The sequence below is a fragment of the Babylonia areolata genome, chromosome 16 (assembly GCF_041734735.1).
Source record: "Babylonia areolata isolate BAREFJ2019XMU chromosome 16, ASM4173473v1, whole genome shotgun sequence".
NCBI classification, from domain to species: domain Eukaryota; kingdom Metazoa; phylum Mollusca; class Gastropoda; order Neogastropoda; family Buccinidae; genus Babylonia; species Babylonia areolata.
In genome coordinates, this window is record NC_134891.1 from 21,293,206 (window position 1) to 21,309,312 (window position 16,107).

The window sequence follows — 16,107 nt, forward strand, 5'->3', positions numbered from 1 at the left end:
GACCTCTTTGCGAGAGAACACAGTCATTTCAAAATCCCAATGGCTCCTTTCTTTGAACATCATTCGCAGCATGCCAAAACGATAATCTGGCAGACAAAATCATTCTCCAGTATTTACATGGTATTTACCGTACGTGGTGTTTGATTTATCTAACTTTACAGCAAGATCCAGTTCATTGTCAGTTTTGTTTTAAATATTGAGCTGATTTCGTTGATTACAGTGTCAGAAACCAGGGTCACATATTTTGCAACACACACACACACACACACACACACACACACACATATATATATATATATATATATCGTCTGGCCTGTATTCTGAAGATTGTGTGTGTGTGTGTGTGTGTGTGTGTGTATGCTGAATGAGGGAAATTCTCTCAGATCTAGACTTTATTGACTGACATATCTGCTCTGGAAAACAGAGGGGGAAACCTTTCCCAACGGCTGTGAAGGCGGAAGAGGATGACCAAAGGGCAGAGGTAACTCTTATCCTTGGCTGGAAGTCCTCCTAGGAGACGGAACTCCGAAGAAAAAACCTGCACCATCGAGGCCGTTCTACACGTGGCAGTATCTGCACCTGTGGGACTCTGAGCGTCGGTAGGCGAGAGAGTGGGGAAGGGACTGCACAACTCTTCTTCACTAAAAAAAAAAAAAAGTCACGTGTACTGGTCAGGCAACCAGGCTAATGTTGGAACGACGAGCTAGCCATTCAACACCCAGCTTTCCCAAGCCCTGCGGCGATGGAGAAGTGGTAATGGGGACAGGCAGAGGATGCTGCTGGCAGTTCCTAGTCACGACTCTGCACGCAGGCGGCTGTGGGGTGATGGTCGTCCGCTGTAGACTGGGGCAGATGCGGCGCCCGTATCCTCCCACAGCGTCAGAGTAGCACTTTTTAGGGACAGCACTACTCTCCCCACATGGGGAAGGGGAGATAAAAATATCCCTAAACAAAGCCTGCCTCACCTGGTACCTAGTAGGAAACCACACCTACTTGGACATCCAACACTAGCGGTCGAAAACAACAGAAGAAAAGAACCAGGAGTCATGCCCTGACTCTGTGTGCCTGGAATGTTCGCACCCTTTTGGACAGAGACGACAGACCAGAAAGGTGCACAGCACTCATTGCTAGAATGTTTGATCGCTACCAGGTGGACATAGCAGCCCTGAGCGAAACCAGGTTTGCCGGTGAAACCCAGCTGGAGGAAGTTGGATGGGGCTACACCTTCTACTCCACTGGGAAGCCAGATGGCACCCCAAGAACCTCAGGCGTGGGCTTTGCCATACAAACCAAACTTGCACGACAGATTGACAGCCTTCCACGTGGGATAAATGATAGGCTGATGACCCTGCGTCTGAAGCTGTCCGAGGATCGCTTCTCCACAGTCATCAGCTGCTATGCCCCGACGATGACCAACCCTGATGACATCCTTTCTACGAGGAGCTCAGCTGCACCATTTCAGCGGTAGACAGAAAGGACATGCTGATCATCCTTGGGGATTTCAATGCCCGCGTCGGCGTGGACTTCTCCTCGTGGCCAAAAGTCCTAGGACAGCACGGCACTGGCAAGTGCAACTCCAACGGACTGCTTTTGCTCTCGCTCTGCGCGCAGCATGGACTGACCAGTGGCACATGCTGGACTATGTGATTGTCCGGCAGAGGGACAGAGGTGATGTTTCCATTACACGCTGCATGAGAGGAGCAGTCTGTTTGTCGGACCATCGCCTGGTATGCAGCAAGATGAACATCAGACGTGCATGCAAGCTCCAAACAGCCAGGCAGAAACCCCGGATGAAGCTGAACATCCACCGCTTCCCTATCACCAAGGACGTGCTGCAGCAGCAAATCCAAGCAGCTCTCCAAGAAATTCCTGCACTGGCTGATGTAGAAGAGGTCTGGAGCACCTTTAGAGATGCTGTGTACACAGCAGCAGCTGACACACTCGGCTTTGTACAGAGGAGCCACAACGACTGGTTTGACGAGAACGACTCTGGAAGCTCCAAGCTCCTGAAACACTGCATATACGGCATCAGGATCACATTTCCGATAAAGACTGCAAGAGGAAGAAGAACCAGTTCTTGGAAACCAAGCAACTCGTACAGAAGAGGCTGCGTGAGATGAAGAACACCTCGTGAGAGAGAAAGTCCGAAGAGCTTCAGTCCGCTGCTGATGCTCACGACACGAAGACCTTCCATGATGGTCTCCGAGCTGTGTATGGGCCGAGAGTTACAGGATCAATCCCTGTCCGACCCTTGGACCAGACCACCCTCCTGACAGACAAGAAAGACATCCTTGCCCGCTGGGCAGAGCACTTCAACACCCTCCTCAACAGGGACTCGTCCGTATCTGACGAGGTAATTGCAGCCCTCCCACAGCTACCAGTCAATGACTCGCTAGCTGCCACTCCCACCAAGGCTGAGACCCGGAAGGCCCTGAAGCTGACAACGTCAGGAAAGGCACCAGGAGCAGATGGAATCCAGGCCGACATCTACAAGTGCGGAGGCAAGGTGCTGACAGACAAGCTGACCGCCCTGTTCCAGTGTATCTGGGAGAGAGCGGAGGTCCCCCAGGATTTCAAGATGCTCCAATTGTCTACATTTGCAAACGGAAGGAAGACAAAACATCCTGCGATAACCACCGTGGAATCTCTCTCCTCTGCATCGCCGGTAAGATCTTCGTCCGCATCATACTGAACAGACTGGTTGACTATGTCTCCAACACAGTCATCCCTGAAGCACTGTGCGGCTTCCACTCAGGCAGGGGCACATGTGACATGGTGTTTACTGTTCGCCAGATCCAAGAGAAGTGCCGTGAGCAGGACAAGGAACTCTACATGGTCTTTGTAGACCTGAGTAAGGCCTTCGACACGGTGAACCGCCGTGGTCTGTGGAAGATCCTCCTAAAGTTCGGCTGCCCAGAGAGCCTAATCCAGCTGATTGCATCATTCCACGATGGCATGCAGGCGAGAGTACAGGAAAATACTGACATGTCGGATCCGTTCCCTGTGGTAAATGGAGTGAAGCATGGCTGCGCCCTGGCACCAACACTGTTCTCCATTCTCTTCTCTGCCATGCTGATTGACACCTTCCAAGAGTGTGATCATGGCATCTACATTCAGTTTTGCACAGATGGCAAATGTTTCAACTACGCTAGGTCTAGGGTGTTTGAGGCACTGTTGAGAGAATTCCTCTTCGGTGATGACTGCGCGCTTGCTGCACTCACGCATGAGGACATGCAGTTCATTAGCTCACAGAACGCCAGTGCCTCCCCCCACCTGCAATCAAGATCAATGACACAGAGATCAAGTCAGTCTACAAGTTTTGCTACCCGGGCAGCACCCTATGCAGCAACGGAGCCCTTGATGCAGAAGTGACGCTGCGCATCGCCAAGGCCAGCTCCGTCTTTGGCAGATTCAACAACAGGCTGTGGAACAACAAAGGCTTCAGGCACAGCTACAGAGCTGTTGTGCTGACCACCTTATTGTACTGCTGTGAAACATGGACGACGTATCGCCGTCACATTCAACAACTTGAGCAGTTTCACCAGAGATGCCTACGAAAGATCCTCGGCATAAAGTGGCAAGACAGGGTCTCCAACCTCCAAGTCCTAGAGAGGTGAGCGTCTGCCCAGCATCGAAAGCCTGCTGATCCAGTGCCAGCTACGCTGGACAGGATACGTTGTCCGCATGACAGACAGCAGGATCCCGAAGACGCTATTGTATGGCCAGCTGAAGGAAGGCCACCGCGAACTTGGAAGACCCTGCAAGCGCTTCATGGACACCTTGATCTGCAGCTTCTTGTGGATGAGATCGGCAGCTATGCTGGAAACATTAACTAGTAGCCAGTGTGAAGAACACAAATAACATTTTTGAGTGGTGAACATCCATCTCCAACGATTTTCTTCATTGACCAAAAGAAAGTTGAAGTAGAAAACTTCACTTACCTCGGCAGTTCCATCAGCAGCACCAGCGACTTAGAACCTGAACTGAGATAGCGGACTGCAAAAGGCAGTAGCAGATTTGAATTTAAAAATGACAAAATATGGAGGAGCAAGAAATTGCCCTGAAAATGAAGCTGTGATTCTATAATTCAAATATTTATCCAAGCTGCTCTACAGCAGTGAGTCTTGGCAACTAAAGACCACGTAGAAGTAAAGAAAAAATACCTACACAAGCTCGTTGGAATTAAATGGCGTGATTTTATCTAAAATGAAAAGGTAAGAGACAGATCCCATCCATCTCCCATGTGAACCATCATTTGCAAATTACGCCTCCTCTGGCTGGGACATTAACTGAGCTCCTCGCCAAAAGAATCACACGCACAGCCCCTGAAGTGGACACCTACAGGCCAAAGAAAGAAAGGACGGTTGAAGATGAAGTGGATGCAAAACAGAGGAGAGACACCTCAGAGTTGCTGATGGATATTGGGGAGACACCAGGAAATTGGCTGGGGATACCTTATGCACCCAGCAACGCTAAGCAAGGTCAGACTGCTCCTTAATGTTACCCCGATACTTGTTTGTTTTCCTGTGTGACTTTTATTGTGATTTGTTTCGTTTTGTCAAAATCTAGTCATCAGTTTGGAAAAGTACGAGAGCGAGAAAGTGAATGATAAGCCAATGTCACACTAGTAATTATTTGACACAAGTAAAGCCACCTTTGAATAAGAAACTGGCCATTTCGAAAGAGGAAGACAGACAGACTGAGAGACAAAAAGACAGACTGACCTGTATAGACTGGGGGTACTCAGATTAAACAGACTAGTTGTTGCAACCATGGCAGAGGACATGAATCCAGCTCTCTTTGGGAAACGACGTACAGCAGTGGATAAAGAGCTGAGGTATAAAATACAGAATCCACTTCCTGCACACACACACACACACACACACACACACACACACACACACACACAGGCATACGCATACACGCACAAATACACGCACACGCATACACGCACACAACACACACACACGCGCGCGCGCGCGCGAATTGTTTTTCCTATGCATGCAAATTTTCTGGGTCTTTCTGTGAAGTGCATATCAAAGCATAAACTTCATCTTAGAAATATGGGCCATAGTATTCAAATAACTGTCGTGCAGGAAGCTGGGCTCAATAAGCTATAAAGAAAACCCCTAAATTGCAAATGGTGTGTTCCTCATATAGACTTTGAGAAGTCATTTGAATCCACATGCCTCTGATACATTTCATCTGTAAAACTGGAGCTTTGTGGAGCTTTGTATCATTCTCACGATCTGGACTTTTATTTATCACTGTATGGGTTTTCCCTCTCTCTTTCTCTTTCTTGTGTGGCTCACTAGAAAATGGTAGATTATGATCGGGGACAATTATACAGTTACAGGAATACTGGTGAGCATTATGCAATGATTAAGAATGAGTAATTAATCATTCATCACGTGGTTACTTTGTTTGCTCTGGTACAAAATGATACTGTCCCCAATCATAGATTATATATAATTTTGACATTTGGCCCCAGAAATGAACAATGGGGAAACTGTGTTTGAAAATCTCCGAACGCATTACTGACAATATCAAATGTAAGTTAAATTAATTTGTCCATTTGACATAATCGTAACAGAGATTGCGCAGTTGTTGCTAAAACGGTGGTGTATGCGCACGTACCCGTGTGCATGTTGTGTGCATGTGTGTGTGTGTGTGTGTCTTTACAAGTGAGAGTGTGTATGCGTGTTTGTGACGTGTGCATGCAATGCAGCACAGTGCAGTTCATAGAGAGAGAGAGAGAGAGAGAGAGAGAGAGAGAGAGAGAGAGAGAATTTTCATATGCTGCCAATTCACAAAACACACACACACACACACACACTGACAGACAAAAGGTATAGACAGAGAAGCATAAGCCTGCAGTTTGGCTGGGCTGAAAGACAGAAATAAAACTGATACAAAGCCAACCACAGGCACACAGACAGCGTATTTTCATGTGTTCCTAACCTGTGACAACTCCAACAGAGAGGATCAGGACGGGCACGGAAGGGGCGTAACTCCCACTGAACAGTCCCACCGTCGACAGGAAGGTGCCCAACATGAGGCATCTGCGCTCTCCCAACTTCCGCTCCAGAACACCAGCAACAAATCCTGTAGTTGCAGATAGAACAAATTTGACATGATTCGATACATCTGATTCAGTTTCAGTTTCAAGGAGTCGTTTAATCCCTAGAACACCAGCAACTGATTCTTTAGGTGGAAAAAAGATGAACAACGTTGGACATGATACTTTCATTCGTTCGGTAAGTTACTATTCGATGCAATACAATACTACAAAAATATGTCTTTGGAATCTGATCACCCCAAATAGCGTTTGGCCTCTGTACCTTCCAAAGTCCATCGAAATTTAGCCTCTGGTTGTCTTCCAGTCCAAAGGCCCCAGTAGATCCCACTTCTCAGAGTCCTTGTGTTCTAAGCCTGACTTGATGAGTTCAGAGCGAGATGAGATCAGCGATACGCCTGCGGGTACTTGACGACATTGTGGTTATCTTTATGGCGTTGCGTGCAGAGTGGCTTGATCACTCCCTTCCCCCACGCACCCCCCCCCCCCCCCACACACACACGCACACATACATACACACAAACACACATGCCTGCATGCACACACACACACTCAATAAAGCATTCACACACACACACACACACACACACACACACACACACACACACACACACACATACACGCATAAACACACAAAAAAAATGAACAAGTAAAATGAACGATTGGGCGACAATGAATAGATAAATAAATAAAAGCCAAATAGATGAAATGCAAATGAATATCTAAATAAACCAATAGCTATACAAATAACAGTAAAATAGATAAATCAATCAACCAATAGAAATGCACACACGTAAGAACGCACACACACACACGTGTGTTTACATCACTGTAGCAATGCCACTTAGTGTATCTGCACATGCACATACAATTTTCTAGGCTACGCATATTGTGGCCGTTAATAAACCGCGGTAAGTGATTGACGACTGCCAACTTACATTTTATTAGGTAACGAATCATGGAATTAAAGCAGATGGCTAAAGCAGCATGATTTATGTGGCCTGATGGTGATTATCAATACTGAATTGATATGCACTAACACCAACATCAAGGCACATTAATAAACAAGCTTCACTAATTTTTTTGTCCAGCATAATTATGCTCGTATTTTATGACCCTGTCATCTGAACATGTTTCACCCGGACAGCCGTCACATGACGTTGAAGTACCCAAGTTTTATGATTCAGCCACCCACCCCACCTTGTTAAAGTGGCTGTTCACCCTCTTATCGCTCCATCACTGATGACAATCATTCCATTAAGATTCAAGACCAATGGCCCCAGACTGCCCCCAGAGAGAACGTCTAGAGAACGCGAATATTGTGAAGCCGATCTGGGGCCTTTGGATTTCTAGGCCAAGATGGCAATCTGTAGCAAGACCCCAAAGAGATACTATATACTTTTTCAACAAGATGAGACTTAGTCTTAGAGCTTGACAAGTGCAACAGCCAAGTAATAAAAGTGTTGGACTTACAATGTGAGTAACCTGTGCTCGAATCCCAGTCACAAAGCCTGGTGGGTTAATGGTTGTCAATTTCTGATCTCCCAATTCAACAGATGTACATACCCGCTAGTGCCTACCCCCCCCCCCCCCCCCCCCCCCCCCCCCCCCCGCCCCCTGTGAGTGTATAACTACGTAGAACTCAGGTTTTGAACCGTCAACCGATATAAAGGAGCCAAGGTATTTGAATGTCTTCACTGTTTCTTAACTTGTCCCACTGACTTTGATACTTAGCGTGATGTTGGTCAAACATTTTCTTGTGTATATGCCTCAGTTTGTTTTTGCACGATGAAGAGCTACTTTGACAAGCTTGCCACACCTGATGCAGAAGTAAACATCCTCTGATGATGTATCAAAGATGCAACATGCCAACTGGGACATGCCAAACAATGTGGGGGTAAGGGTGTCCTGCCTTACCTCACTGATAATGATGGAGGAGTCTGACGTTTCTCTGTCAATGCATGGTGTTGTGAAAGGAAATGATCCAAATCAGTTGTTTGAACAACAACCTCTTTCCCCCGTCAAAGCTAAGACTCCAGCTGACAAGATCGAAGGTCGACAAACGGCAAACATGGAAGTTTTTTGCATTCATGTTTTTTTCTATTGCAGCTGAATTCCTGAGAATATTACGTCTATTGTGGATCTTCTTGACCAGAAGTAGCATTTGACTTTGGGTAAACACATACCACCAGGCTTTTTGGTGTCTGGAGGAAGACATGGCCAAAACCCTTCACACTATAATCAGCAGAGAAATGCCACAGTAGCTGCTGCCATTGCTGAGAACACTTTTGTTCCTGAAGGAGTTTATTATTCAGGTATTCTACATATCATAATCGACTGCACCTTCTCTGAAGTAATGACAGTTTACGTTCTGCAGACTGATCGTTTAAGTTGGTTGGTCTTGCCATGATGACCATCAGAAGACATACATAATTATTATTAGTTTTATTTTCATTTTTTGGTATTCCTGTTGTCAATGCTGTTGTTGATGGAATGGATCATGACAGGTGTTTCAGGGTAGGGTCAGGTGAAAGGAGAGATATGGATAAATAGGGGTAAAAAGGGAAAAACAGATTCATGTGCAGGTCAGAGACATATCGAGGCCACTCAAAAGAAGTTTTAGTGAAAACAGACGAGACGTAGTGTTTCATGACACAGGAAGCATGTGTGCGAAGTGGTCATCTGTACTGACTAATGTCAACGCTGGTCAAACATTTATAACTATAGTACGCATGAACTGTGAAGAAAGCGCTATAATTAGTTTACCAAACAGACTTATTGGGTGGAAATCTAATGTATGTGTGTTAGTACATACCTATTAATGACAGATTTTCATATTATCTCTGAACGTCGTATTAGTCACAAATGAAAGGGTTCAACACAATGATTCTAATGAATAAAAGAAGGTGCTAGTTATGAAGGATTAATTTGTAATCTTAAAGTCACTTCAGCTGAAGACTCTGAAATGAGTTCAGCATAGAAAATTATCAACATAATCAAATCAGTTTAAGACAGGTAAACAATAGTAGTATGATTAAAAGAGGGTTGCGTAACATTTTTTTTTTTTAATATATGATACTTGTAACTTTCAAATCAAAGTAAAAGTATAATCAACAAAATATTGAGCACAGGACACATGCGTGCTTTCATTTTCCCGTTGGCTTTGTTGGACAGGTTTTGAATGGTGTCAGCCTTTGTAGCGATTAACGAAAATCCAATCTGTGCTATTAAAATGACATATCTATTCGAGTTGCAACACTACAGTAGTATAGACTTTGGTTACCCAACAAGTAATCACACGTAGAATTAAAGAAGATATTATATGTTACGAATGAAGAAAATGACGCAGCGTTCAAAACATTCGACTAATGATAAGATTGATATCAATCTAATAAGATTCCAACTAATCAGCTTATATCTGGGCACAACAAGGATTATATGAGAGTGATATACATATATAGTTTATAAACCGTTGGGGTGATTCAGCTTTTGAATTGGCATGTCACACTTGTCACAGTGAGTTTTTGTGCTGGCCCGTGTTAACATCTGCTGCTAGGTGTGAAAGTCATTGATTTATAGTGTTAAGCATGTGCTTGGCTATATCATAATTATTACCATTAATATCATTATTATTGCTTATTACCATCATTATTGTAATGACAAATCATCAGGGCAGACGATGCAATGGAGATATTAAGCCTTGCAACCATTACCCTTGTCTGAAACGTCAAGGAATGTGACACCATTCCCTCCAAGCTGGCATGGAAAATGGAAGCACCGCAAACTTTCCATTTGCGAAATAGTTAATTCTATGTATAAACCATAGTCACTCATCCAGTCTCAGGTTGGTTCACACAGCGAATGCCACAATTATTGCCCCGAAAACGGAGTATGGCTGCCTACATGGCGGGATAAATGAACAAAACGGTCATACACGTAAAATGTTACATGTTTGTCTGTGTATATGTGTGCGTGCCTGAAACCTGATTGAATGACACAGGAAACGAATTATGAGCGCCCAGTGGCAGCCATCAGTCGGCTCTACCCAGGTAGGCAGCCTGTTGTGCAAATGACCTCGTGTTTTTAAAACGCTTAGAGCTTGGTCTCTAACCGAGGATAGGCGCTATATAAGTATCCATATCAGTCAATCAATCAATCTTAATTTTAAGAGAATATTGTTATTAGTATTATTACCTCCTGCAAACGTGATACCGTAACATGTGGCTTGGACAGCGGAAATGGCCCCCTTGTCTGCCTGGAAGTAGGTCAGCCAATCAGTAAACAAAGTGTTCATGGCACACAGAAGGGTGCCAGGTATGGCTAAGTTGATACATGCGCAGAGCCCAAACAGGAAAGATTTGAGAATGGAAGCCCTGCTCATCTTTCCCCCCTTCTTTGTCCTTCTGCACACACAGAGAAAGAGATTGATAAAAATGAATTTCGTCATCTGTGGAGTTACACAAATGACATGGAGAATTTGTGGACGTACCTGTCACAAACTACTTTTTGTTGGCATTGAAGCCAAGTGTTCTTAACTGGGCATTCACTGTACCATGCCATTTATTCGTAATAACAGTTAAGAATTTTCAGCTTGAAATATACTTTTAAATGAATGGAACCAGCTGTACTTATCCTTACTTTCAATGTCTGAATGCCAGTTTTGTTTGAACATATCAAGCAGTAGGGACTTAAATTCTGAAATAGATTTTCTCATACCCACATCTTGACACATTCACACAATTCCAAAACTGTTTTCTGACAAAACGTTTCTTACACAAGAAGCCCAATTTTTCTTTTCCTTTCTCTATCTGAGATAACAGCATGTCGTTTGCCTGTTTACGAAGTCTACTATGAGGCAATGTCAACAGTTCAAACCAGTACTTAATAATACACTTTACATATGTTTTCACGTACAGGGGATACCTCCCAGTTTCACCATACAGAACTTCGTTTTAGGCGTGTATTGGAACACCAAGAAAACGTTTTACTGCAAAAGTATGTACTCTCTCCATCTGCTCATTTTTATATAATCCCGAAATTTCATTTCAGCTGCAACGTAAGTATTGGTTTAATCTGGATATCAAACACACTCCAGAACACATTAACATCAATACAGTTTAACTTTCTCATTGTCTTCAGTATTTTCAATACACCTTTCTTAACCTCACGACAGGTTTTATTCCATGCCAAGTTAAGGCTTAACTTGGTTGTAAACAGCAACCCCAAGTACGTGAATGAATTTACAACGTTCAGTTCCACATTGTCATAATACCATTTCTCACCGGCAGACAAGTGACCTCCCTTACGAAAAATCTTAGCATTTGTTTTATCAACGTCACAGTTAAGCACACATGATCTGCTTCTTACTTAAATACATTTAACTGATTTTGAAGCCCCCAGATTGTTCCAGACAAAAGAGTCACATCATTAGCAAATAATAACAAAAATATGTTGACAGCATATGGAATAATTTGAATACCATGTATACCTTTCCTAAATAATTCAACTGCTAATTCATTAATAAAAGATGAAACATATTTGGGCTCAACAAACATCCTTGCTTTACTCCACGAGCGCACAAAAAATGTCACTATATGCACACTTATCACGTACTATTGCAAGCACTGAATCATATGCACCCCTCAGAGCTTTATACAACTTACCAGTCACTGCGGTTTTCTTTTTCAACCCTACGTTCTTGATCAGCTGTCAACACAGTGTTATGCCAGTTTAATGTTTGTCAAAGTACTTATCACATTGAAATATGGAAATGAAGTATGAAACATTCCCTTGGGGGAAGAAGTGAATTGGGCTCGCAAACAGTCAACTCTATCTGGACGAAGGAATGCATGAGCATTCCTACATAAAATGTATTCGGTTTCAAACGACGGAATGGAATAGCATTTTCAAGAAATAAAAACCCATCACGCGCTGTACACGTGATTTTGTGATTAGCCAAGCAGAGTGCACTATTCTGGGTCACTCCACAATCGAATGGTATGATTGGTCAGCCTGCCTGTGTGGCCCGTCTCGCACACACGATGACAAAGTCACTGACCGGTCGTCTGCTCGCGTGCCAAGGCAGTGACGGCAACGTTTTAGGGTTGCCGAAGTACTTGAAATGCTACAAACTGAAGGGTCGGACACTGAAGAGGTGGATGATGACGAAGAAGAAAGCGAATTTAATGCAGAAAGCGAGCATGGGTATGGTGATTCGGGGTGAAAAATTGGCAGTATTTTCTACATATGGCAAAAATAAAAATAAGATGAGAAATTTGATTTTTTTATGTAATAGCTCAACACGTAATAAACCAGTTCTGAAAGTTTCATTTTCTTACTCTGTATTTTGTTGTTTTTTTGTTGTTTTTTTCCAAACCCTTACAAATGGGCCGTCTGTGGGGAAAAGCAAGGGAGAAAACTTGTCGTTCCCAGTGAGTTTTATAAGAGTGGCAGTGAGAGAGAGAGCACGCGCTTTTCGCCGGTATGCACCGAGAGAATAATGTATGCATGAGTCAGGTCTCACTGCCAGGAGGGGGGAGGGGGGAAGGGGGGGGGATCAGTTTGAGGGAGGGAGGGGTAGGGGTATTTTTTTGCCGCGAAAGAGAGAGGACTTTCTGCTTATTCCTGGTGTGTGTGTGTGTGTGTGTGTGTGTGTTTATGGGCACTTGTTTGCCTACGCCATGATGAACTGCCCTCTCTCGCGGCAAGCTAGCGTCCCACTTTGCGTTGTGTGTATACTGCACAAGGCACGTTGATATACCACACCCCTCTCCTCTTCATCCTTCTTCTGTCAGCATACACATCTGCTCATTAGTCTTTCTTTGTCGTATGAGCACCAAAGGCGATTGGTAGTTTGTGTGTGTGTGTGTGTGTGTGTGTGTGTGTGTGTGTGTGTGTGTGTAAACACATGTGATGGGTTGTATTACAGCTGCTTCCTTGAACTGTCAAAGGATGGGAGATATACGAAAGTTATGAGACAATTCTTCATAATGTGAAACAGAAACGGTACTCTCTATACTGTCTTCAAGGCATGGTTCCTTACAATGTACAAGAAAGCATGGGAAGCCTTATATTTATAAAAAATCAAAACAAAAAAAAACCACAACAACATTTCCTTTGTCAACTGGGTTGGTTTCTTGCCTTTTACCATTACAAATGAGAGAGAGAGAAAAAGAAAAGAGGAAGTTGGGGACGACAACAACAACTATCATGATAACGATGGTGGCATTGGTGAAGGCGGTGAAGGTGATGGCACAGTACTGATTTGTGCACGTATATGCATGTCAGTGAGTGAGTGAGTGAGTTGGTGCGCGCGCGCGCGTGTGTGTGTTGTGTGTTGCCCCTTCCTATCTCTGCGGCTGCCTTCACCTCTACACTCCATCTCGCTCACTACGATCGGCTTCGGATCCACTCTGTTTACGCATACCCAGATTCAAACACTCGACTGTTGGCCGCCGTTCTTTCTCTGTCTCTGGACCTTGCAATTGGAATGAACTTCCTCTTTCGCTTCGTCAAGTCTCCACACTCAGCTTTTTCAAGTCTGGCCTAGCCTTAAAACCCACCTCTTCCCAAAATAGCCTCCCTTGCCTGCCTTTCCTTGTCATTAGTTTCTCAAGTTTTAGAGTTATGCATGCGTGTGAATGGCTGGTGCGAAAGCGCTTTGATTTGTCTCTGCACAAGATTCAGCGCTATATAAACACCATTATTATTATCATTATTGTTATATTACATATCTTCCCCACAACACTTTACTACTGACACGATGAAACAGACAAGCCCACATAAAACTGAATTTTTGTAATGCATTTAATGTGTGCATGTACTAACAACAAATGAAAAGAAGATTCATGTCCTTTTCCGTTCAATGATGTGTGCAAAAAATGTCACTGAACCATGCGGCCACACTCAGTTACAATAAGACATCAAGTTCATTAGGAGATTCAACACATTGTAACCCACTTCCACCTTTATCAAACAGGTAGATCAGTTCCTCTCTCTCTCTCTCTCTCTCTCTGTGTGTGTGTGTGTGTGTGTGTGTATAAATGTCCGTGCGTGTGTGTATGTGTATTAAGATGAATGTTTTACTTCATGCAACAAATATCAATAATTTTTTTTTTTTAAAGAAAAAAAAAGTAAAATGCTAGTGCAAATATCAAGATCGAAATTGTCCTGGAAGTCTTGGAGAAAAATCAACAATGGGAGTCACTGTTTTGCCTTTTCTTCCTTCTTTGAGTTACACGAAATGTAATAATACCAAGGTGAAAACCCTGTTAATGCTAGCGGACTGAGGACGAAGCGGCACACAGCAGGTACAGATGTCAGCACAGATCGACGACCTCGATGGACCCGTCACTGGTGTACCAAGGGACGGGTGGTCTAGAGAGACACACGGTCGGAGCCTGACCAGCAGCAGTCCCCAGCACCTTACAGCTGAACACAGGATAGACACCTGTTGCCTGGTGTTGTTGAACGTGAAGGCACAGGTATGAAGTTTGTCAGAATATAGACGAAACGCAACCTCAGGCCTGCGCGCATATAGTGTTCTTTTCACGAACTGAAGGTGCTTATAAGAGATGTCGAAATGTAGAAAATATAATAACTGACGTCGTTAACAGAAGGTCTCGAAGATTAATTGGCTCAAGTGCAACAAACGCTGTTTTCAACCCCACCCCTCAATGACCCACTCCCCTCAAGCGAAAGGGAAACACAGCGGAGATGATACGAAGTACAAGAATATCACTCTCTAAATCATTCTATTCAGGTGCACGAGACGGCTAAGAAAAAGACGATTGACGACACAAGAACAAGATCTCCCCTTCACACCTCAACGCTCCACCATCACCAGGAACATGCACGATGAAAAGTTTAATTAAAGCTCGTGCACAGGAACTAGAAAACACCCGCATCCAAAACTTAGCCCAGCGGTTCTCCTGCCTCTGTCAATCTCACCTTGCCATGAGAAAAGGAAAAGGGAGGCGAAACAGAATCGAACCCTCCCCCATCCTTCATCCAAGCAAAAACATCAGACAACAACAGCACACTTAAAACAAATGGTATAGGCATCCGAGTGGCAGATAAAACCTTATATATGTTCTGAATTCAGTGGTCTACATTTGTTTAAAGATAATCATTTAAGAAAAAAAAAGGACGAAAGGAATCAAAAGAATGTAATTTTAATGCCATAATCCATTCATTAAGAAAGACACTATAAACACATGAAATATCACACACGCACAAACACACACACACACACACACACACACACACACACACACACAGAGAGAGAGAGAGAGAGAGAGTAAATAGCTTGATGAATAAATGCATGTTTATCTGTTTATTTTTGCTTAAAAGACCAGCTGATCACACAGGGCCATATCAGGACAGTTAAAAAAAAGTCACACCTTGAAAAAAAAAAAAAAGGACAAACCAACCGTACACAGTTCATGACCTAATGCTAACCACTCAGCTCCTTAAGGCAGATAGGATCAGCCGTTCTGCTTAATTCATCACATGACAAAAATTCGTAAAAAAAAAAAGAGGTATACAAAACAATAGTTCAAAGCCAAAGAAAATTACATAAAAAGGCCAAACAGGCAAATAACATTTCAGAATGGACAGCTAGCACCCATCCCAGTGTTTCAGTTTCACTACCTAATCGCCAGAGCAAAGCAGCACAGACAGTACATGATAGACTGCGGAAAAGAGAAAAAGTGTTAAGGTTTGTTCTAAAAAAAAAGAAAGGGGGATAGAGTGACGAGGCAGAAAAAGCAGACAACAATGATGGAAGAAAAAAAGCAGAAACAATGGGGCGGGGGGTGGGGGGTGGGGATTAAATGTATAAATAGATGAACATGTAAACATGCACAGATAAATATGCGAATAAATAAATGGTTGTCTAAATTCATACGAAACAGTAATACATCAATAAAATCATTCGTTTATTCACGTACTTACTTAAAAACTTATCTTACTTCATTATATAAATAAATACTTTAGTTATCACATAACTCTATAAGTAAATCCATTATTCT